General features: G+C 37.0%; 1 long non-coding RNA gene across 1 annotated transcript in view; it reads left to right on the top strand.

Moving 5' to 3' along the window:
• The window catches only part of LOC311626505, a 102,248-nt gene that overhangs the window by 21,809 nt on the left and 58,937 nt on the right, over window positions 1–21,502 (top strand). The window contains exon 2 of the long non-coding RNA XR_014795702.1: window positions 2,406–2,478. This is a non-coding gene — a long non-coding RNA (uncharacterized lncRNA). The remainder of the gene's footprint in view (window positions 1–2,405; window positions 2,479–21,502) is intronic.

Below are 21,502 nucleotides of genomic sequence, written 5' to 3' on the forward strand. Positions count from 1 at the left end.
TCACTATGGGTTGTAATCACATTGCCATTTTATTAAGCTTTGTAGATGCTTTTAAATGATCTATTCACTTCAGTGCAGGAAAACTTGGAAAACCAGGCACTTTAAACATGAAATCATTATCCTGTTTATTAAAAATATTTAAAAAAAATATTTTAAAGTATTTTAATATTTTGTTTAAAATATTTTATATTTAGTAAATATACTTAATAGTATATATTAAAATATATTTATAATTAAATTGTATATAATTAAAATATAATAATTAAGATATATTTAATTAAATAATTTTAAAATATATTTTTTGAAAAGGCATTATACAAAGAAAATAAAAATGACATTGCTCACTCATCTTTCAATCAAGAAGACTACCTAGCAGGACCATCATACTCTTACTTATAAACTTTATGTAACAGGTGAAATTTTTAGTGATCTTTGAAGAAGGATGATTAGGCTTGGAGCAAATTGGTATATTAGATGAAGGGTAGAGTACAAGGTAGGAAGTCCTATGTGGCAATGCCAGTTTTGTATTTGCTACTCAATGAGACAATCTGCCATTTTCTTTCTAAGAGTTTCAGCTTGTGATGGTTAAGAGAGGCATAAACTGATCTTTTAGGTAGATAACTAATCTTCCAGCTACTCATTTTAGATCTTCTCAACAAAATTTGAAAGAAACCACTGTAATAAAATCTATCCATCTCTTCCAAAACCACAGTTACTTTAGTTTGACTTGAGGCCCAATGATATCAAAGGCTGCTAATTGTTGAAATAATTACCCAAGATAAACAATTACTGTCCAACTCATTCAGAAGGCATCAACTTCTTCAACAAGGCTGCCTTGTTTATATTCCAAAACCATGAGTCAGTGAAAAGTTTCAAGGATATTAGGGATAATCTCAGTGAAATTCCAAATGTTTTTTCCTCTATGTTTAGCAGAATTCTCAGTCTATAAATGTATATCACTCCACATTTTGAGATAAATGAATGTATATAAATTTTTGGGTATCCCAATGCAAGATACATACCTTCTTGATGATATCAAAATACCCAAGCAATATAATTCAAGTATACTTTAATGACAATGCAATACTCAGGCCAAAATCCAAGGTAGAAATTGCTTAATAGCTTACTCATAAATATTTCCCAATGCCTTTGGTCTTTTACTGTTAAAATAACTATCTTTATCTCAGATGGGCATGGCAACACAACGTGCCCTCTCTCATCAGAGGACTTTAGATGGAGTAATCACTCCAGATGGAGGTGGACTTGACCTGTAACTTTTCATGACCATGCTGCCAAAGCACTGACACCATCACCAGATTTAGTCACTAGAATCTTTCCAAACAGGCTGATTGGCAGTTCATGCTGTTCTTTGGCAAATAACTTTGCACATTGACATCATTTCTAATGCCATGAGGGGATAAGTTTTGGAAGCTGGGTATATCTAAGGTATAGGATTGACCATTTGGGTTGAATTGGACAGTCACTGAAATGGTTGGCCAACCCACTAAAACTAAAAAGTAAATAAATGCATTAAATCATTACTTTAATTAATTAATTATGTTTCAAAATGGGTTGAGAAATAGTTTGGCACAGTGAGGCAAGTAGTATCAGAGAAACCACATTGGAGGCAACAAAGAAGCCTGGTTCTAACAAGCCATGTAAAATGGGCAAGTTACTTCAGAGTTCTGAGTCCTAGTTTTCTTATCTATTAAATATTGAAATTATTACTGGATGATTTGTTTGATTAGAAAAGTTCAATGGAAAAACTTACTGGGATGGGTTAAAAGTTACTTCTTTGAAGCTGATTTAAACTCTTTTTATTTTATATCTGCTATTGTGCTTAAGTTGTTTCCTCAAGTTCCTTGTACTCTACCCCTCCCCCCGCCCCTAACAGTCATAAATAGTAGCTATAAAGCAAGTTATTCAAAAGAAAGGACAACACTGTGGTTATCTGTCTCATATAGTAAATAATTTCCCATGAATTTTATTTGAATGGAACTTTCATCCAAATTTGAAGATAAAAGGGCAAATATCTTTAGGAGTCAGAATTATCACTTAGTTCAATTGTAAATCAAGTCTTTTGGGATCCTATTAAAGGGGCTGTCTGCTTAATTCATACAGTTTTTTCCACTAAAATAACCACTTCCTTACTACCCTTTATGGAAAATTCTTTTGCCCCCACTCCAAAGCTACCTGCTATCTCACCCACTAGCAATGCCATCAGAGTTCAGCTCAAGTTCAAAAGCTCTTCTCTCTCTAGGATAGATGAGAAAACTACCTGTTCTCTATTAGTATATTTTATCACCATGGTTAATCTCATTTAATGTTGTTGGAAAGTAACCTAGTTCTTTATGTGTATGGCTCCAAAATGGGACACTGCTAAGGGCTTTTATTTCTCTTTGCAGGAGCTCACAGAACCATTGTGGCAATTTAATAAGGTTATGTATGTAAATCTCCCAGTACCATGCCTGACACAAGGTGGGTGTTAAATACATGTCAGTTTTCTCTCTTTTTGAACCATCAAGAAATAGATATAAAAACTACATTTCATTTAAAAATATGTTGTCAGAAGTTATCATGCCTGAGTTGTTGGCTTATTGGCTTAACATTATGTATTGGAAAAACAACTCCAGTTTCCTAGAGGGGTAAATATATAACTTTGGATTTATGTGTTAATTGGTCTCTTTGACTCCTTTTGACTATTACTGGGAATGTTGAATACAAAATTATAGCCAGATTCCAACCTGAAGTATTTTTGGACTGAATTTTTCTTCCTTCATCAACCTGACAGTTGAAATTCAAAAGGCTATTTGTCACTTCCTAGTGTCATCACCAGCCCATGATGTTAGCCAGCTGTGAGACAGCTGCCACATTCCATCCCTGAAATGACTGAAAATCAGCTATTAGTGAAGGACACCAATATGAGGGCCTTTCAGCTACATATTGTGTCTCTCAGGAACAGAATCCTAATTTGTAGGGTTTTGAGTTATTACCCAGACCTGGCCTACATGTACACACCAACTTGGGAATGAAACAGAGATTGAATTCAGTTTATTCTTTTTAAGTGACTGACTGAAACCTTTTTATTAGTTTTCCTTTCCCAATATGACTAGTTTTATTTCCTCTTCAAATTATTGTGTCTAAATAGACAGGGCTTTGGAATGAGATCACCGAGTCAACATTCCATTATGAATCTTTTTTGCCTGGAAGGAATAGAAGAGGGATAGGGGACGGGAGGAGAGGAAGGAGGTAGGAAATTAAGTATGAAAACATCCCAAACAAGAGGAAACACTGGTGCCCAATGTCAGGATACATTTTCATTGCAGCTGTGTGGAACCAAGCACTCTCATTATTCAGTTGGGGATATTTAGTAAGGTCCACTTGACTTTTCCAGAATGGCTTGTCCTTTCCATGGTCAGTCTGCCCCTGGACTTCTTAGAAAAGGCCTTTCCAGAGACCTGTACTAAAAAAGCAATGTCTGCAAGTTTCTTTAGAGAAATATCCATACTGGATTCTTTTTGCACTGATATTAACTTACTGAGGATGGATGAAAATTTCCCTTTTTTCTGTTTTCTCTTTTTCTTTTAATCAGTCCTCAACTTAACTTAATATTATTATGTACAAAGAAAAATAATATTTTCTTGAAGAAAAGCCAGTGTTTTCAATTCAAACCTATAGTTAAAAGAAACTGCTTATTACATTTTATTTACTTTTTATTTTATTATTATTATTTTTGTTGTTGTTGTTGTCTTAAGATTTACATATTTCTCCTTTATCCCCGACTGACCTCCCCAACCCTCTCCAGCCATTCCCACCCCTAGCAAGCCCCCACCACCCCAGAGCCTGTGTCCATTAGTTATGCTAATGTATATGCATACAAGTCCTTTGGTTGCTTTCTAACCCCCTCACCTCCCCTGCCATTTGTCTCTGGATCTACTTTTGTTCATCAAAATATGTTAGTCATTATATCCCACATATAAGTGAGATCATGTAATATTTATTTTCTCCAACTGGCTTATTTTGCTTAGCATAATGCTCTCCAGTTCCATCCATGTTGTTGAAAATAGTAAAAGTTCCTTATTTTTATAGTGGCATAGTATTCCATTGTGTAGATGTGCCACTGTTTTTTAATCCACTCATCTGCTGATGGGCACTTAGGTTGATTCCAAATCTTAGCTATTGTAAATTATGTTGATATAAATATAGAGGTGCAAATATCCTTTCTGATTGGTGTTTCTGGTTTCTTGGGATATAGTCCTAGAAGTGAGATTTCTAGGTCAAATGGGAGTTGCATTTTTAACTTTTTGAGGAAACTCCATACTGTTTTCCACGGTGGCTGCACTAGTCTACATTCCCACTAGCAGTGTAGGAGGGTTCCTTTTTCTCCACATCCTCACCAGCATTTGCCATTTGTTGATTTGCTGATGATAGCCATTATGACAGGTGTAAGATGGTATCACATTGTTGTTTTGAGTTGTACCTCTTGGATGATGAGTGACTTTGAGCATGTTTTCATATGTCTCTAGGTCGTCCTCTTTCAAAAATCCTACAAGATTCCATAGGCAGCAAAATAGCAGACATATGTCGTAGCAATATCTTTACCAACACAGCTCCTAGGGCAATGGAAACTAAGGAGAAAATAAACAAATGGGACTACATCAAAATAAAAAGCTTCTGCCAAAACTGGTTTGGCTCAGTGGTGGAGCGTCGGTCTGCGGACTGGGGTGTCCCGGGTTCGATTTCGGTCAAGGGCATGTACATTGCTTGCTGGCACGTCCCTGGTGGGGGGTGTGCAAGAGGCAGTTGGTCGATGTTACTCTCTCATCGACGTTTCTAGCTCTCTATTTCTCTCCCTTCCTCTCTGTAAAAAATCAATAAAATATTTTTTTTTAAAAAAAGGTTTCTGAACAGCAAAAGAAACCATCAACAAAACAAGAAAGCCCACTTCACGGGAGGACATATTTGCCAATGCTATTTTGAATAAGAGTTTAATCTCCAAAATTTACAGAGAATTAATACAACTTTATAAAATGAAGATAAATAATCCAATAAAAAATGGGCAAAGGACCTACCGGTAGATATTACATTTTATTTATTAATTGGTGAAAGAGAGGGAGAGAGAGAGAGAGAGAGAGAGAGAGAGAGAGAGAGAGAGAGAGATTTGTTGTTGTTCCACTTATATTCAATGGTATAAAAACTTCCACTAGTTGGTCAAAAAACTGGTGTGATATTTCTACCTAATTGCTTCTTTCCCCAAACTAATTAATTGACAAAGAAGTTTCACTCCCACAAATGTTTGGTTTCCAAGTATTCTGAAAAATTCTACATCCAAAATTTCATCAAAGTTTGAGTTAGTTGGCTGTGGGATGACACAGATATGCCAGAAACAGTTCTCTATTTCCATGAGGGATTTTGTGTTACATCAGAGGAACCTTGCAAAGTACCTAGATTATTAGGGCATTTTCCATAAGGTGACCTAAAGGCAGTGGAACAGACTTGACCAAGAGAAGTGGAGCAGACTTGAGAATGGTCAGTGTAGTTAGCTGATTTTTCAACCAAAATGCTACATTGGTATACGAGGAGGGAGGCTGTGGGAGTCATACATATTGCTCTTCACATCTTTTTTTTCTCTCTCTCATGCATAGAGAAGAACAATAGAGAAATCTTTCTCTTTCAATATGTTAATTGGTCTTCTTAGTATAAATCTAATTTTATACTGAAAATAATTGTTAACATAAATGAGAGACAACATACATCCTTAAGGATACAAGTCATGAATAATTACAGGAAGTTGCAGAAGGAGATAGATTGTAGGATGACATTTATTTAATATGCCATCAATACCACATATTCTTTAGGAATGCATTTATATGCAGTAAAATTATAAACACACACATGGAAATCATACAATAAATCACACAATAAATTTAGGTAAGTTGTTGACTCTACCAGTGAGAGAAGAAACTTGAGTCATCACTTTTACCTGTGATATTTTATTTCTTTTTCTTTAATTCATATGAGTGATGAATCAATTGATTCTGTTATATTATTTTTATACTTTTTGTAAATCTGAAATTTCTCACATTAAAAATGTATCTTCCAGGTGAGTAGTTAAGAATTTTCAACTTTGGACTAATACAGATCTAATTTTAAATCTTGGTTCTTCAAAATAATAACTATGTTTTATGAGAAAGTTACTTAACCAAAGATCAATTTATCAATTTTTGAAATGGGAATACAATGGTACCTATCTTTTAGAGTTATTTTCTGGATTAAATGAATTAATGCATTAAATGTTTAGCATACTGCTTAAAATGTTGCATCCAAAATGTATTATATATATATATATATATATATATATATATATATATGCTTATACATAAGTGCAGATCACCTTATATTCTTGTATATAGTATAATTATGTGTTTTAAAACTTACTGGCTGTATGCTTGTGGCTAAGTCATTTCTGAGAGTCTAATTCTTCATTTTATAAAATGAAAAAAGATTATATTACCTATTCTATTTCATAGGATCTCTAATGTTATTAAATGCAATAGTGTGTAAAAACACTTTGAAGTATTGGAAGTCATATAGTAACTTTCATAAGTCATCATGAATTCATTTATTTAACAATTTTTTGAGAGTCTGTTGCAGTATTAGACACATTGTTAAATTCTGTGACATTTATTTCTCACTGTGCTGGAAGCTGAGATGTCCAACATCACTGGTAGATTTGGTGAGGGCCCTCTTCATTGCTTTCAGATGGCTGCCTTTTTCTTTGTCTTTATATGGTGGAGAGAGGGAGAAGGAATGGGAGAGGGAGAAGATGAGGAAGAGGAAGAAGGAAAAAGAGGAGGAGGAGGAGGAAGAAAAGGAGGAGGAGGAGGAAGATGAGGAGAAGGAGGAGAGATTTTGGTCAAAGAAGTCACTAAAGGATCTTATGCATAAGTCTATGTGACCAAATCCATTTTACAAGGTCTTTCTAATGGCTGTGTAATGATTAGATTAGAAAGGGGGGAAGTGAAAGTAAGGAAACAGTTAGAAAGAGTTTTTATTAGTCCAGGAAGAGATTATCATAGTTTGGAATTGGGTGCAGATAAGGCATTGTTAAAAAGAAAAATATACATTTTGAGGATTGAAGAATGGGTGATGATTGGGTGGAGGTGAGATAGGAATAAATGTTATCTAAAATTAAAGAGTCTAGCCTTTAAACAAAACAGGCTGAAGTTAAAGCTGATGAATAGTCTTTAAAAGTTCAACATCTTATTGAATGAGAAATCAATCAATTCACTCAAAATATATTCGCTAAGAACAAAGTATTAGTCATGTAATGGCAAACTATAGAGATAGATGGATTCACTGCTCTTATAGTGCTTATGAATTACTAGAGGCGTGTTGTGTGAAGATTTGTGCACTAGGCCTTCCTTCCTCTGGCTGCCAGCACTGGTTTACCTCCAGCGCCTGGGACCCAGGCCTTCACTTAAGCCAGAGACTTCAGTCTTTGCTCCAGCGGGAGCTCTGCTCCTGTAGCTCCATCCACCCCCCCCCCCCCCCCCCCGCCTTACCCCTCATAGCAGCCCCCCCCACTCCCTGCCTGGCCACTATGTGCCTGCATATGTGCTGCCCAGAGGCTAGAAGTGGCTGGGGGGTGGGACCACTGACATCTTTATCAGGTTAATTTGCATATTCACTCCTGATTGGCTGGTAGGCATCTCAAAGTGACAATTTGCATGTTTCTCTTTTATTAGTGTAGATTTAAGGGAGAATATAACTACACACACACACACACACACACACACACACACACACAAGTACAATAATCACAGTTTATGATAAGCCTGAATAATTTTCCTTTGGCTGTTATAACAGATTACCACAAACTTGGTGGCTTAAAGAACAAAATTTGTTCTGATACTCTGGAGCTCAATTAGATTCCCTGGGCTGAAACCAAGGTGTCAGAAGTTGCCATTTCCAACTTTTAATAGCTGCACATTCTTTGGTTTGTGGCTGCACCACTCCAATTTGTACCCCCATGTTCACAATGCCTCCTTCCCTTCTGTGACAAAATATTCCTCAGCCTCCCTCTTACAAGGGTACTTGTGATGCCATTTAGGGCTTACCTGGAGAACTCACGATTATATCTCCATCTCAAGATCTTTAACTAAATCACTTTTTGTTTGCCATGTAAAACAATATTCAGAGGTTCTGGGTATTAGAATATGAATCTCCTTTGGAGGGCTGTTTTTCAGCATACCACATGACCTATGAAGGAAATAAATGGGGAACTATGATGGAGAATAGTGGTGAGGATGTACTTGATGGCTAGAAGGCAATGATGACAAAGACTGAAATGAGCTAAAATAAAGAGACAGACCAAGATTTGATAATTTAGAAACTTGTAAGTGTCCCAGTTTTATTCTAAATGCATTTGTAACTTAAAAAGTAATGGATTAGGAAGGCAATGTAATTTGATTTATGAGTTTAAAAAGTTTATTTTACTTGCTGTAAAGAAAATTGGTAGGAGATGGAAGACAACGAAAGCAGGGCTATATGCCAAAGGCTACTGTGGTCATAAGGGCAGGAGAGGATGGCAATTAGAACAGTGTGGTGGCAATGGAGATGTAGCATCATGGACAAAGATGATATTCATGTTAGAGATCAAATAAGCAGAACTTAGATGAATTATATGTGGAATGTGAGGCAGACAAGGAGGAATAAGGAATGACAGATTTCTAGCATTAGCAATTAAATAGCTGATGATGTTATTTACTGACTTGGGGAAGAGATGGATATGCAGGAGGAAATAAGAGTTCTGCATTGGGGATATTAATTCTCAGACCATGAGGCTATGGAGCTGTCAAGCAGGCCGCTGGGTGAAGAGTTCTGGAACGCAGAGAAGAAGTATGGGCCAAAAAATAAATGAGCGAGTGTTGAGCATTGAGATAATAATTAAATAAATGAAAATGGATAAATCTCTTCAAAGAAGTTGTATGAAGAAAGTACAAGCCAAAACCCTGAGGAATATAATTATATAAGTTTAGGTAATGGAGAAAAAAGCAAACAAAAGTATGTTAGAAGAAATGACCAAAAACAGAGGGAGAGAAATACTCAGAAGAGGATATTGTCACAAAAGTCAAGAAAGACTGTTTCATAAAAGAGAGAGGAGAGAAAATGTTCTTTGTATTTGGTAATGTGGAGGTCACTGCTGACTTTGACAAGAACAGTTTCAGTCTGATGATGGGATAAAGCCAGGTTGGACTTATGAGCTATTGGGAAAACAGGGGTAAATGTAAGTGAGGAAATATAGCACATGGGCAATTTTCTGTGGAGAGGAGCAGAAAATAGAAATATAACCAAGGCTTTTAATTTTAAAGGGAGATACTATTAGAGCCTGTCTATATATTTTCTGAATAAGGATAGGATAAGAGAGACAACATTGGATGATAAAGTAAAAACAAAACAAAACCTGTTAGTCCCATGGTGACCTTAGATACTTAAGAAGAAAAGGAATGTCATAATTTTCAACAGCCCCATCAGCCTTTTGACTCTGCTTTTCATCTTTGTTCTAACCCTCTCCTGGAAAGGAGAATGAGGTCTTTTAACATTAACCAAGTTGTCCACATCTGGGAAGCTATCCCATACCTGGTGGCTTCCTTAGCAGAGCCACTTTCACTTAATTACTTTGCTCTTTCCACTTTAAAAGTCGTGGAGTTTCTTTTATGTATTAAAAGGAATTTTCTTAAAATCAGTTTTGGTTGCATTCCCACGCATTACATATATGTCTTGCTAGCAATAATTCACCCAGATCCTTTTCTTGGCTTTCAGTGTGAAGTGTGCTGGAGAGGGCGGCACTAGTCATCAGATAATTCTTAAATGCTCTTAGAATGGGAGTAGTCCAATGCACAGCATCGTGCCTCACTCCTCCCCTTCACCACCCCACTGTCCTCCTCTCCTCCACACAAAGCAGCTCCCAACAATATGACACTCAATGCTTTGTCCTATCTAGAACTGGATCATTTCCCCCAGTAAATGTTTAAGCAGGGGTTTGACTGGAGAAGAGGCTTCAGAGCACTGAAAACTTCATTCTCCAGGCTCCAGCTAGACCTCTTTAATCTCCTCTCTTACAATAGAGATGTCAGGGTTTGAAGATTAACCCAGACTTTATTCCTCTGACACCCCAATTGCTAGCTTCTTGTCTGCTTTGTAAAGATGAAATTTAAAATATGCCTGAATATATGGAGTATCTGTTGTTGTTATAATACAAGAAAGGACCAGATGTTATGGTCATATTCTTTGAAGAAATAGGATTCATGCTTTCAGTCAGGTGTTGTGCTGTTAAGAAGTGAGAATTTGTTGGAGGGAGTTTAGCCGAGGAGGGATTTCTCTTTTCCTCTGCCCACTCTTTCCTAGGATTTGGATTTGAACAGTCCTTGTGATTTATTTGTAAGCACTGACCTCTATGCTCCTAGGGTTGACCTTGAAAGTTGCTCTATAACAGGGAACCTGGTGGTCACCTTCTATGAAAAAAAAAAAAAAAAGCATGTATTCTCAGGAATGGTGAAGGTCAAGGCAATATTTTTGCAAAATGTCTGAGGGGAAAAAAGTCCATGTTATGTTTCCAAAAATTTCACCTGAAAAGTTAAAACATGTAGTAGGTCAAAAGTCCATTGTTGCAGCCACAGGGCAAAAATCAGGCTTGATAATGATGTTCATGAAACTGTGACATGACCGTGCCCCAGAGGAGCCTGATGAAGAGTTGCAGTTAAGAACCAGCTGTCCCATGGGGACAAGTTCTGACCTGTGTGCACAGAGGCAGTTTGGAAACACTTCTAATCTTAAGTGAGCTTAACAGACATCCCCAGTGATAGAAAACAATAACCCCAAGGAAAGTACTAATATCAAACTTAACTGCTCTTCTCACAATCTGGCCATAAACAGGATAAGCCTTGTTTATATTTTGGTTATTTATATTTCAAAGTATAATTTTAGTTTATGTAAACTATGGTCATGGAGAAAGTATCTTTGTAACTTGCTCTTGCTGTGGTAGAATCCCTTATTTCAACAGTATGCTTTAGGACTAGTCTAGAATATTCTGTGTTCTCCAAAGATTTGCTCTTATTTAGTGGCTGTCTTAATTTCTGGAGTGGCAAGAGATATTGAGTGGTGTTTAGGACCATAGTAATAATGGGGGACTGGGTTGTAAGGATAAGAGTGACCTTCCCTGTTGAGGAGTGTTCAAAATGCATTGCTGGCATTCTGATTTTGAAGTAAAGGCTACACATTCTTGTTATAAGCAGAGATAATAACTTCCAATTACTAGTTGGTGAAGGTGAAAGCCCCTAGTTCTTCTACACTTTAAAGGAGAGTTTGGACCAACCAAGATGATACCAGTTTTCAAATGTAGCTATAAAGGCACATCCCACTTATTCAGATTGCATATTCCTCAAGCTCTCAATGTCTGCCACGATGTTTCTTTTTTAAAATCTTTATTGTTGAAAGCATTATAACATTATAACATTTTCTCCCATTGAATTCTCCCAGCTCACTCCTGCCCCCTAACCCAGCCCTTCACTACCCTATTGTCTGTGTCCATAGGTTATGCATATATGAATACAAGTTTATTGGTTGTTCTCTTTCCATCCACCCACCCTCATCCTTATGTTTCTTTGCACTAGTTATTGATAGCATTTCCTTGGGAAGAAAATAAAGTGAGCAGAGCAAAGACTGACATGGTATAACCAGGCCCATTGTCCCTAATTGCTCTACTCCAAGGGTTTGTTTATTTATTGTTGGCTTCTTTTCCATTCCCAGAGAGTCTCCTCAGATTCTAATTTTGACTGTGGTTTCATGTAGAGAGTGGCCTGTCAAAAGCCAGTGGAGTAAATGCAAGTGAAATGGTACAGACACTGGAAACTTCCAGGAGAGCAGAGGCTGCCCTTCATTACATGACCAGATTCTGACAAGGAAAAGCCAGAAGGTTAGGAATCTGAGCTGCCCTGATAACTTGGCAGCTAGACCTCAGGTCATGAGGCAGGACACCAAAGTTCAGGTCAGACTGCCTTTCACAGGAGCTCAAGGCCAATTGAATCATACTGAAATCTGAGATGCTAAAGCCAAAACCAAGACAGCTGCTCCATTAACTAGGGACCAGAGGACAACTACAGTATTCCCTCAGGCTTCCTCTCTAGGCATCATTTTGAGAGCCAGAAAGAGTTTCAGTAGTTTTTGGAGGAAAAAGCCCACCAGACTAAAAGCATTACTTGACATTCAGGAGCTAATTTTCTGGGTTAGCTGTACCTCCTGACCTGTGTTCTTAAATCATGACCAATGGCTTGCCCTTACTCCTTAGTATTTGCACCTTTCAAATATTTACTCTTTCTTTATTTTAAGGTACTTTTATGTCCTAGGTCAGCCATTAATGAATATTTCCTAAAATGAAGAAGTCTCTGTGTTAGATATTGAGCAGGGAACACAGAAGTTAGGGGCCATAGGCTCTTCTCATAAAGGCTTTCAGTGTGTCCTGTTGGTAGAGGTCATTATTGTTGTTGCCCCTATCCATTAAAACATAAGGTAGTTGAGAAGAAATACTGAATAAGAGGATAGGGTGGTAATCATATTAGGAGCTCAGATTACTTATTGATTAACATAAATCAATATCAATTCATTAAGGTACAATAGGGCTTTCCATTAACCACTGAATTAGCCATTTTTCTGTTGCTTTATTTAATTAACTGAGAGAGAGAGAGAGAGCGAGCTGATTCTTATATGTGCCCTGACTGGGGAATCAAACCCACAACCTTTGTGTATCAGGACAATGCTCTAATCCACTTAACTGCCCAGCCTAGGTGAATTATCTATTTTCCAAGTAAGTGTACAAATACAGAATAACTTTAATTCTCCCTCTTTCTTATGACATTGTAAAAACTGGGAGGAGAAAATCATCAAATAATTATTTATCTACTAAAAATCTTAACAACTAACTACCTAGTTTCTTGGGGGTTGGAGTACTGAGATAGACGGGGCTGGGGGACTGAATCAACTCAACTGATCAAATCTAAGAGTCTTGGCATATAAATTATGCCTTGCCTTGTAACTATTGGTTGATCTCAAAACCATCTTATTCATTAGGTTTTAAGTTCTTTGTTTCCTGGAGTAGTATCTTGCTCATCTTAATGTTTTGCATTGCATCTAGTATGTTGTTTGCCTTTCAGGGACCAATTCCCACATCTGGGAAAGAGGTCTCTGAGCTTCTGAGCATCCCTTTCCTGAAAGCCTCTCTCAACATCATTGCTCTCTAATGCATGGCCCTTTGCTATGGTAACTCATATTCAGCTTTCAGTTTCGGATTAGACTTTCTCTAGAAGCCTCACTTGATCCTCTCCCAATGTTTTGGCTGAGTGTTCTTCTACTGAGTTTCCATAGCACCTCCTCATTTTCCTCATCAAGACACTTACATCACTGAACTGTCTGGATTTCCCTACTGCATCATAAACTTGAGGGCAGGAATATGGTCTTGAGTTCACATGTCCAACACAATACCTGGCCCAAAGTGGAAACTCAATAAATATTTATGGTTTTAATGAATGAATGCACAAAAGAGTGAGTGAATAATGTGGGTGTGATGGAGGCACAAGCGTACTGTTCTGACTATATTTTAAGCTCCTTTTCCATCCCACAAATTGGCTCTCTTGGCAATGAGGTTCCTCTCATTTACATCCACCTGGGAGGTCTCACTGGAGTGATTTATAAGGAAGAAGTGTGATCATCAGGGTGTTTATTGGACCATTCTCTCCCACTGTTCTGTCTGTTACTTCACAGAAATGAAAGACTGGGCAGGTTACAACTTACCACAATCTTCCCACTGTGACTGTTTTTCATTTCAAGCCAGTTGATAAATGCATATTGACTTTCACAGTGCATGTTCACTGCTGCACTTGGCTTAACAAGATCTTTACAACCACCCCCTGATTGCATTTCTACTGTTTCCCCAACTTATGTGCAAGGGAGCTGAGTTATATAATGTGCAGGAGGTCAGGCCAGGCTAGTGACACAGATCATTTTTGAACTAGAAGCCTCTGGGCTTACAGGCTGTGGCAGGCTGCTGTTCTCCCAGCTGCCTTGGAGGTCTCAGTTCATTATCTCTTGTCAGTAAGGAATGAATTGGGTAAAATGTCTCCTAAATTTGGATTTCTATTGCTTTCTTGGAAAATAAATACTAGCTCTTTATAGCTCCTCATTTATTAGCCAAGCCAGCTTACTGAGTGACTTAGAAAAATTTTGGAACCAGCTGCTGCATTAACAGTGGTCACAAACAGGAGGAAAAATAAAATATTTACAATGTACAATGTCAACCTTGATTTCCTTTTATCTTTTCATGTCCCAAAAGGCATGACTATTTCTCAGCACTTTTATGATGTTAGAATGCTTTTTTCTCTGGAATAGCTTGAATCTGACTTTTCTGTTTTCTAGGCATCAGAATAGGCACCTTGCCTCTCAGAACTCCTCACTCCTCATTCTTATTCTCTCCAAGTTTTCTGAAATTTCAGAGACAAAGTCTTTCCTAGAACATTTAATAATAAAGTTTTTAAAAATTAATTTTGTTTACTTGAATTTTAAAAATTGATCTTAGAGAGAAACATTGATGAGAGAGAGAGAAAGAGAGAGAGAGAGAGATTCATTAGTTGACTACCCTGTGCACCTTGACCAGAGATTGAACCCACAGCCTGGGTATATTCTCTGATCAGAATTGAATCCACAAACTTTGGTGTACAGGATGATGTTCCAACTAACTGAGACACACATGATTGGGAATTGAATCCTGACCTCCTGGTTCATAGGTTGATTCTCAACTACTGAGCCATATTGGTGGCCAGGCAGTAATAAGTTTTGAAACACAAATGCCCAGGGACAAAAGCCAATTGTTTTGATTGAATATACATCAAATTCATTCCTGAGTTCAGGGTTTTATAGTGGACAGGGAATATAGCAGTAGATACTGTTATTCTCTACAATATGGAAGAAAGGAATAAAACTAGAGACTGGAGATAACCAGAGAAGTTGTCATCTTCAAGGTTTGCCCATAGATAACTTTCTTAAAATAGTGCACATCTCTATATCTCCCTTGTCTTCAAAACATTACTGTAAATATGGGAGTCATGGCAATCATTCTATTCTTTTTAAGTGAACACATGGACATGTTGGGAACAATAGCACAAGTGGCCAGTCACAGTGCACACACAAAGGTAGGCAAAGCCTTCCCAATTTGAGATTATCTGACAAAAAAAAAAAAAAAAAAAAAAAAAAAAAAGGCTGAAACCACTCTTGGTCTTTATTTACTTTTTTTTTTTTTTAAATATATTTTATTGATTTTTTACAGAGAGGTAGAGGGAGGGATAGAGAGTTAGAAACATCGATGAGAGAGAATCATCGATCAGCTGCCTCTTACACACCCCTTACTGGGGATGTGCCCGCAACCAAGATAAATGCCCTTGAACCTTGGACGTTTCAGTCCGCAGGCCGACGCTGTTATAGTATCATTTGATTTTATTTAGTACATGAAATTTTATTACTTGCTTGCCTGTTTACCACCTTCCCCTTTACTTCTTGTACCTCTGACTCACATAAATGTAAGTCTTTAAGCAAGGACTTTGTCTAATTCGCATACTAGATATGCAAGAAAAATGTGTTGGATGACTAACTAAAGTCAAAGACTATTTTTTAATGCTGTGGATTAAAAAAAATAGAGGGTTTTATGGGAAATAATATTAACAGGATGATCTGATCATAAATTCCTAACTGGGCAGGTCAGGTTGGGTAGTCAGGCAAAAATCTCTTTATGTAAAATAAAAGGCTTAACTTTGCCTTAAGCAAGCCCTGTCTATTGTTTCTGTGTATCTAGGTTAATGTACCGTTGAAATAAGCAAAATAAACTTTAAGAGAGCAAATAATTTTGTTGCCATCCTGTAATCCCATATCCACCTTGTTTTCTCCCACCTTCGTGTAATCTTCTTTATGTTCCCTTCTTTAATCTCAAATACATAAAAGAAACCACAAAACTGTTATTCTTGAGAGCATTTGAGATCTTGCTCACCAACACATGTTATCAGTTTGGGATCAAATAAACTCATAAACATTCTCTACAGGTTTGGATGTTTCTTATGTCAATACTTTTTTTTGGTGAGAGTATTAGTATCATTTATACTTTTAAATCAAAGTTATTTGGAAGTATTTACACTTACAAAGGTAGGCTTTATAGTATTGATCAATTAGATGGTTAATTTTCTATGTCAACTTGATTGGGCTATAGGATGCCCAGATAACTGGTAAGATATTTTTTCTGGGTATGTCTGCAAATATTTATGGGTGTGCCTGAGTGTGTTTGTGTCTAGGTATTTTTCTGGAAAGGCTTAGCATTTGAATTGGTCGTGGGCTTTTTCTATTCATAGGATAACTAACTAGAACAAAAAGACATAGGAAAGGCAAATTTTGTTCTGGTTTTGAGCTGGGATGTCCATCATTTCCTGCTCTTAAAGATCAGTGCTACTAGTTCCAAAGCCTTCAGACTAAGACTGGGACTTTACACCATTGGTTTTCTTGATTCTTGAACCTTTAAGTTTAGATTGGAACCATTGGCTTTCTTGGGCCAGCAACTTGCAGATGGCAGAATTTTCAAACTCTATAACCACATGAGCCAACCCCTTATAATAAGTACCTTTCCATATATCTATATAAATATCCCATCAGTGCTGTTTCTCTGGAGAACCCTGACTAATACAACCAACATTGGTCTAAAGAAAAAAAGACGATATTAACTTTGATAAGCTATAGTATAATTACATCCCCTTGGTTATTAAGATTTTTAAAATTACAAGTTAAATTTTATTTTTTCTCATGCAGGAACACATACTCTATTGGTTAGTTTGTTCTAAAATATTGCAGGGACCAAATTTTGGAAGTGACTCAAATTTTATTGTTCCAAGACGAAAGGGGTTCATTTGTGTGTTTGCATCAAAATCCAATAAGACATGAACAAGAGTTTGTAGCAAAAAAAAGTTAAGGTTTTATTTTTAGGAAGTAACCCATGCCCAGAGACACAGGTATCCTAATGCTCAAAGACCTGGTTCCTTGGTGGCTTCCAGGGGATGGGTTACATGGAGAGAAAATTATTAATCATGGTGACTAAGGGAGTAAGCACTATGATCAGGATCATGGTCTCTACTGACTGATTAGCACTAGGGTAGGGGTTGTTGATCAGTACATCTGGTCCTGATCTCATCCATGATGTCATTTCATCTGGTTTGTCCTCTTTTCTTGGCCTGGAACTCAAACACAACTGAGGCCTAGATGTTATCTCTAGTTTGATTTAAACTCTGGCTCTGTGGTCAACAGACCTGAGGCTTTGTTCCTAAGATTATTTGATGCTGGTCAGACTACTCCATTGTGCTGAGGGCTTAATAATTGAGAGAAAAGCCCTTCAGGGAGAGAAGAAAGGTGAATCAGGATGCTGGATGAGTCCAGATTGAGTCAAAAGGAAGTAAAGGAGAAAAGGTCACATTAAAAAAAAAAGTTTCTCTGTGATTACATCATGTGGGGAAATTAGGTAAAAACTAAGAAAATAGTCTGAGATTATTACATACTACACATATTTATAATTGTTGTTATTCTATGCAATTCCTAAGTTCAGGCCTCCCCAGATTTTAACTAGAAAAGACAGTCTAATTTCTATTACACCCAAATTACAATGACATTGAACTCAAGTAGAAAAGTAGTGCCCCTTTTGATACCCTCTAGTTATTTCCCAGAGTGCCCAAATATCTACAAGGAAATCTTTTAGCTGGCATAAAATGTTGTTGGCTGCATGTGGTTTTTTTTTTTTTTTTTTTTTTTTTCCTAATCTATGAATTACCACTTACCTAGAGTCTCTAAGAAGCAGCTTGAGGAAGGCTCATTGTCTTTGTGAGAAATTCAATATCCAAGCCTGCAGTAGACTTGATATATTAAAGTCCCCTCCTCAACAATTTAATCTCATTTTCCAGTACTCATAATTTTGCTTTATCCCCTAACTCTGGGCTTGATTATGTGACTTGCTTTGGCCTAAAGAATATCTAGAAAACATGATTCAGGTGTAATATTAATAAGTGTTGGCTTGCACCAGTGTTGGCTATTCAATGTCTTGTACTATTGGACTTTGAAACTGTTTGTCATAAAAGAAATTTTACTACCTTGAGCCTATTATTCTGTGAATAAACCTAAACTAGCCACATACAGAGGTTACTGGATAGTAGACTGAGGAACCTCGGCAATAGCTGGAACCAAGGTTCCAAAGACATGGCTCCTGTTCAACCATCCCTTACCATTCTAGCCTTCCAACTTATGGCTCCATACATTGGGAAGCAGATATGAACCATCTTCACTGTGCCTGCCAGAATTCCTGACACACTGAATCATAGAACATTTTTTAAGCCATTAAGTTTTTGGAGGTTGTTTTGTTAGACAGCAGTAAACTGAAATAAAACTATGTCTTCAGAGGTGCACAATAGTGCTGGGCCATTAACCAGAACCAACCTTATGAGTTATTCTATTTTCTTGCCATACTAATTGGTTCAGAGTTGGGAGTATGACCCGATTTGTATCAATGAGAAGACTTTTGTTTCAATTGTTTAAAAAAAGAATGTTAGTCTTCCTACTTATCATGGTACTAGGAATCACTTGACTTAATGTAGGGGATAACCACTTTGGAGAAAATCTGACCAAGGGTGTTGCCAACACAAAGAAGAGCAGAATTAAGAAATGGGAGAAGAAAGAGAGAGAGACCAAGTCCTGATGACATTCCTTGAGTCCCTATATCCAGCTATGCCTAAAGCGAATGCCTAAAGCGAATTTTTACTTACAAAGACGAATGATCTCTTATTTTGACTTCCAATTTAAAGCCAAAGATGTATCTCATTGAAGTTCAAGCAGCAATACTTAATTCCTCCTACCATATTTGGCCATTATGATCCACAAACTAGGGAATTATAGATGGGAACAGCTGAATAAGAGGACCACAGGATATTTTGATTTATTTTTGCATCTAACATGCCAGTAAACACCCATATTTTATCACTATTGGTCCCTGCACTTCTGTTAGTTTATGATCAATTCTTTATGCTACAGTCAGAGTGAGCATTTCAGCATGAAAATATGATTATATCACTAGCTCTTCAGGACTCTTCAAGGCTTGTAGGACAAGTCCAAACACCTTAGCATGTTTACAAGGCCCTTTTGTTCTAATTTCTGTCTCACCAGCTGCCTGCAGTTCTGTCCTATTTTGATTCCCTTTTCCCAGAAACTTTCTCTTTGACTCTAAGTCTTAATGTCACTACTTCCTTTAACCCTTCACAACTTTTTTATATGCTCCCTGGTCCCTGCTTTTATATCATAATATTTAGACAATGGAAGATGCAACTACAGTGTATATATATCTAACTACACTATGCATGCTTTTAGTCAGGGACCATTCATGCCTCATTTACCACTGCATTTACAAAACCTACGTGGTGCTTAGTCTACATTGCTAAATAAATGACTAAATGAATGTGTGAATATATCTGTATAATAGTTCAGAGCCAATTTTTCAAATAATTTAGACTGACTTGTTCTATTAGTTCTTCATGCTAATGCTTCTATTTTTAAAGACCAGAATAGATGTTAGAGCAAGAGTCCATATTCTCTTTTGGTAAAGTTCTGTAGAAGACAGAACTGATTTTTACTTCCCCAGGATATGGGGAGTAGTTTGGAATGACTATCTAGACTCACCTTTCTTTCTGACTAGTCTCCAAAGTTTGAGGAATCGTGAATATGAATGGTAAAATCTCCACTTCCCATGGGCCATGTTTCTCTAGAGAGGGCACTGCTCATGAGTAAAAGTGTTTATCCTTCTTGATCTCTTGGATTAAAATGTGTTCAGACTCAGAAAGTGAACCTGTGCTCTAGTTCTCTTCTTCTGATTCCCAGGCATTAAACTCTCTTGGGTAGAAGTAGGGATTGGTAATGTCTGTTTTGTGTTATATTTCTATGAGGCTGGATAAATAAGTCAAATGGAGGCAACTATCTTCAAGACAGTGCATAATGGATTAAAGAGTGCCCCCCCCCCAAAAAAATGTCCAAATTATAACCTCGAGAACATGTTAATGTGACCTTAATTTAGAAAGGAGCTATTTGTAGATGCTATACAGTTAAGGATCTTGAGATAGAATTATTCTAGATTTATGGTTAGCCTTAAATCAAATGAAAGGTTTTTTATGAAAAAGACAAGGGGAGACTTGAGATAAGACACAGGAAAGAAGGCCATGTAAATAGAAGGGCAGAGATTAGAGTTTGCTTCCAAAAGCCATGAAACACGTGGCCCACCCAATGGTGAAAGAGGCAACAGCATATTCTCACCTAGAACCATTCAAGGAATTGTGGCCCTCTCAACACCACGATTTTGAGCTCAAGGTCTCCAGAATTATGAGTGAATAACTTCATGTTGTTTTAAGCCCTCAAGTTTGTAGTCATTTTTTTATAGTAGTCCTAGGAAACTAGTACATAAGTAAAGGTGGAAAAAACAACTTTATCCTGTTTTAATCTAGCAGTTATGAAAAAATCCTGCCCTGCACCATATTGAAGCTGATACTCAAGATGCTATTTCATAATCTGTCTTTATATACATCTCCTACTAGCCAGAACCCTAAAATCAGAGAAGTGAGAGATTGGATTGGGGATCAATGCCAAATCTGAATTTCTAGAGAAAAATTCTAGACTAGGACCTTAGAATTCTGGCTCCTCATAGACCTCAGCCATAGCTGGCACATTTAAATAGCATGGAAAGTTTAGTTCCAGAAGAGAAGTTACTCTGCTTACCTGGGTTCTGTCTTCCCCTTGAGCTCTTCTAGTAACTCGGGTCCCATCCTTTCCATAAACATATCCCAGATTATTTTAGCTACAATCATCTTAACTCCCTTGAAAAATTCTATGGCCTTAATCAGCAGCATATCTCATTTAGTATCTATAAGCTATCATATATGATTCTTTTAATTTCTATACCCTAGCTCACAAGAAATACTGTAAGTCAATTGAGGAAAAATAATAACTAATTAACTTTGTTTCTTGAGTTTCTAGCTCAATGCAAAAATAACATTGCCAGCATATATATAATGTGCTATGAATCATGCATTGTATCTGTCCTGACAATGCATAATCCAATGGCTAATACTCAGAAAGTGATAAAAGGGAAGAAACTTTGATTTTTTACCTTTGAATTTTACTGTAATGATATTTTGCCTACCCAATTAGTTCTCCCTTCTTGCTAAGGGACTCTGTCAACATTGATCACAATAGTCAGCATTTAAATAAAGTAGAAGCAATTGGGATCTTTCCCTGGCATTGATTGATGTAAGGACATTGGGAAAAAGAAAATATTTCTTTTTCTGTGGTATGTTTAAGCTGCAACATGGAGAAGGCTTATTTGTAGTAGGAAATT

Source organism: Pipistrellus hanaki (assembly GCF_964339955.1).
Source record: "Pipistrellus hanaki genome assembly, chromosome: 1".
Taxonomy (NCBI): domain Eukaryota; kingdom Metazoa; phylum Chordata; class Mammalia; order Chiroptera; family Vespertilionidae; genus Pipistrellus; species Pipistrellus hanaki.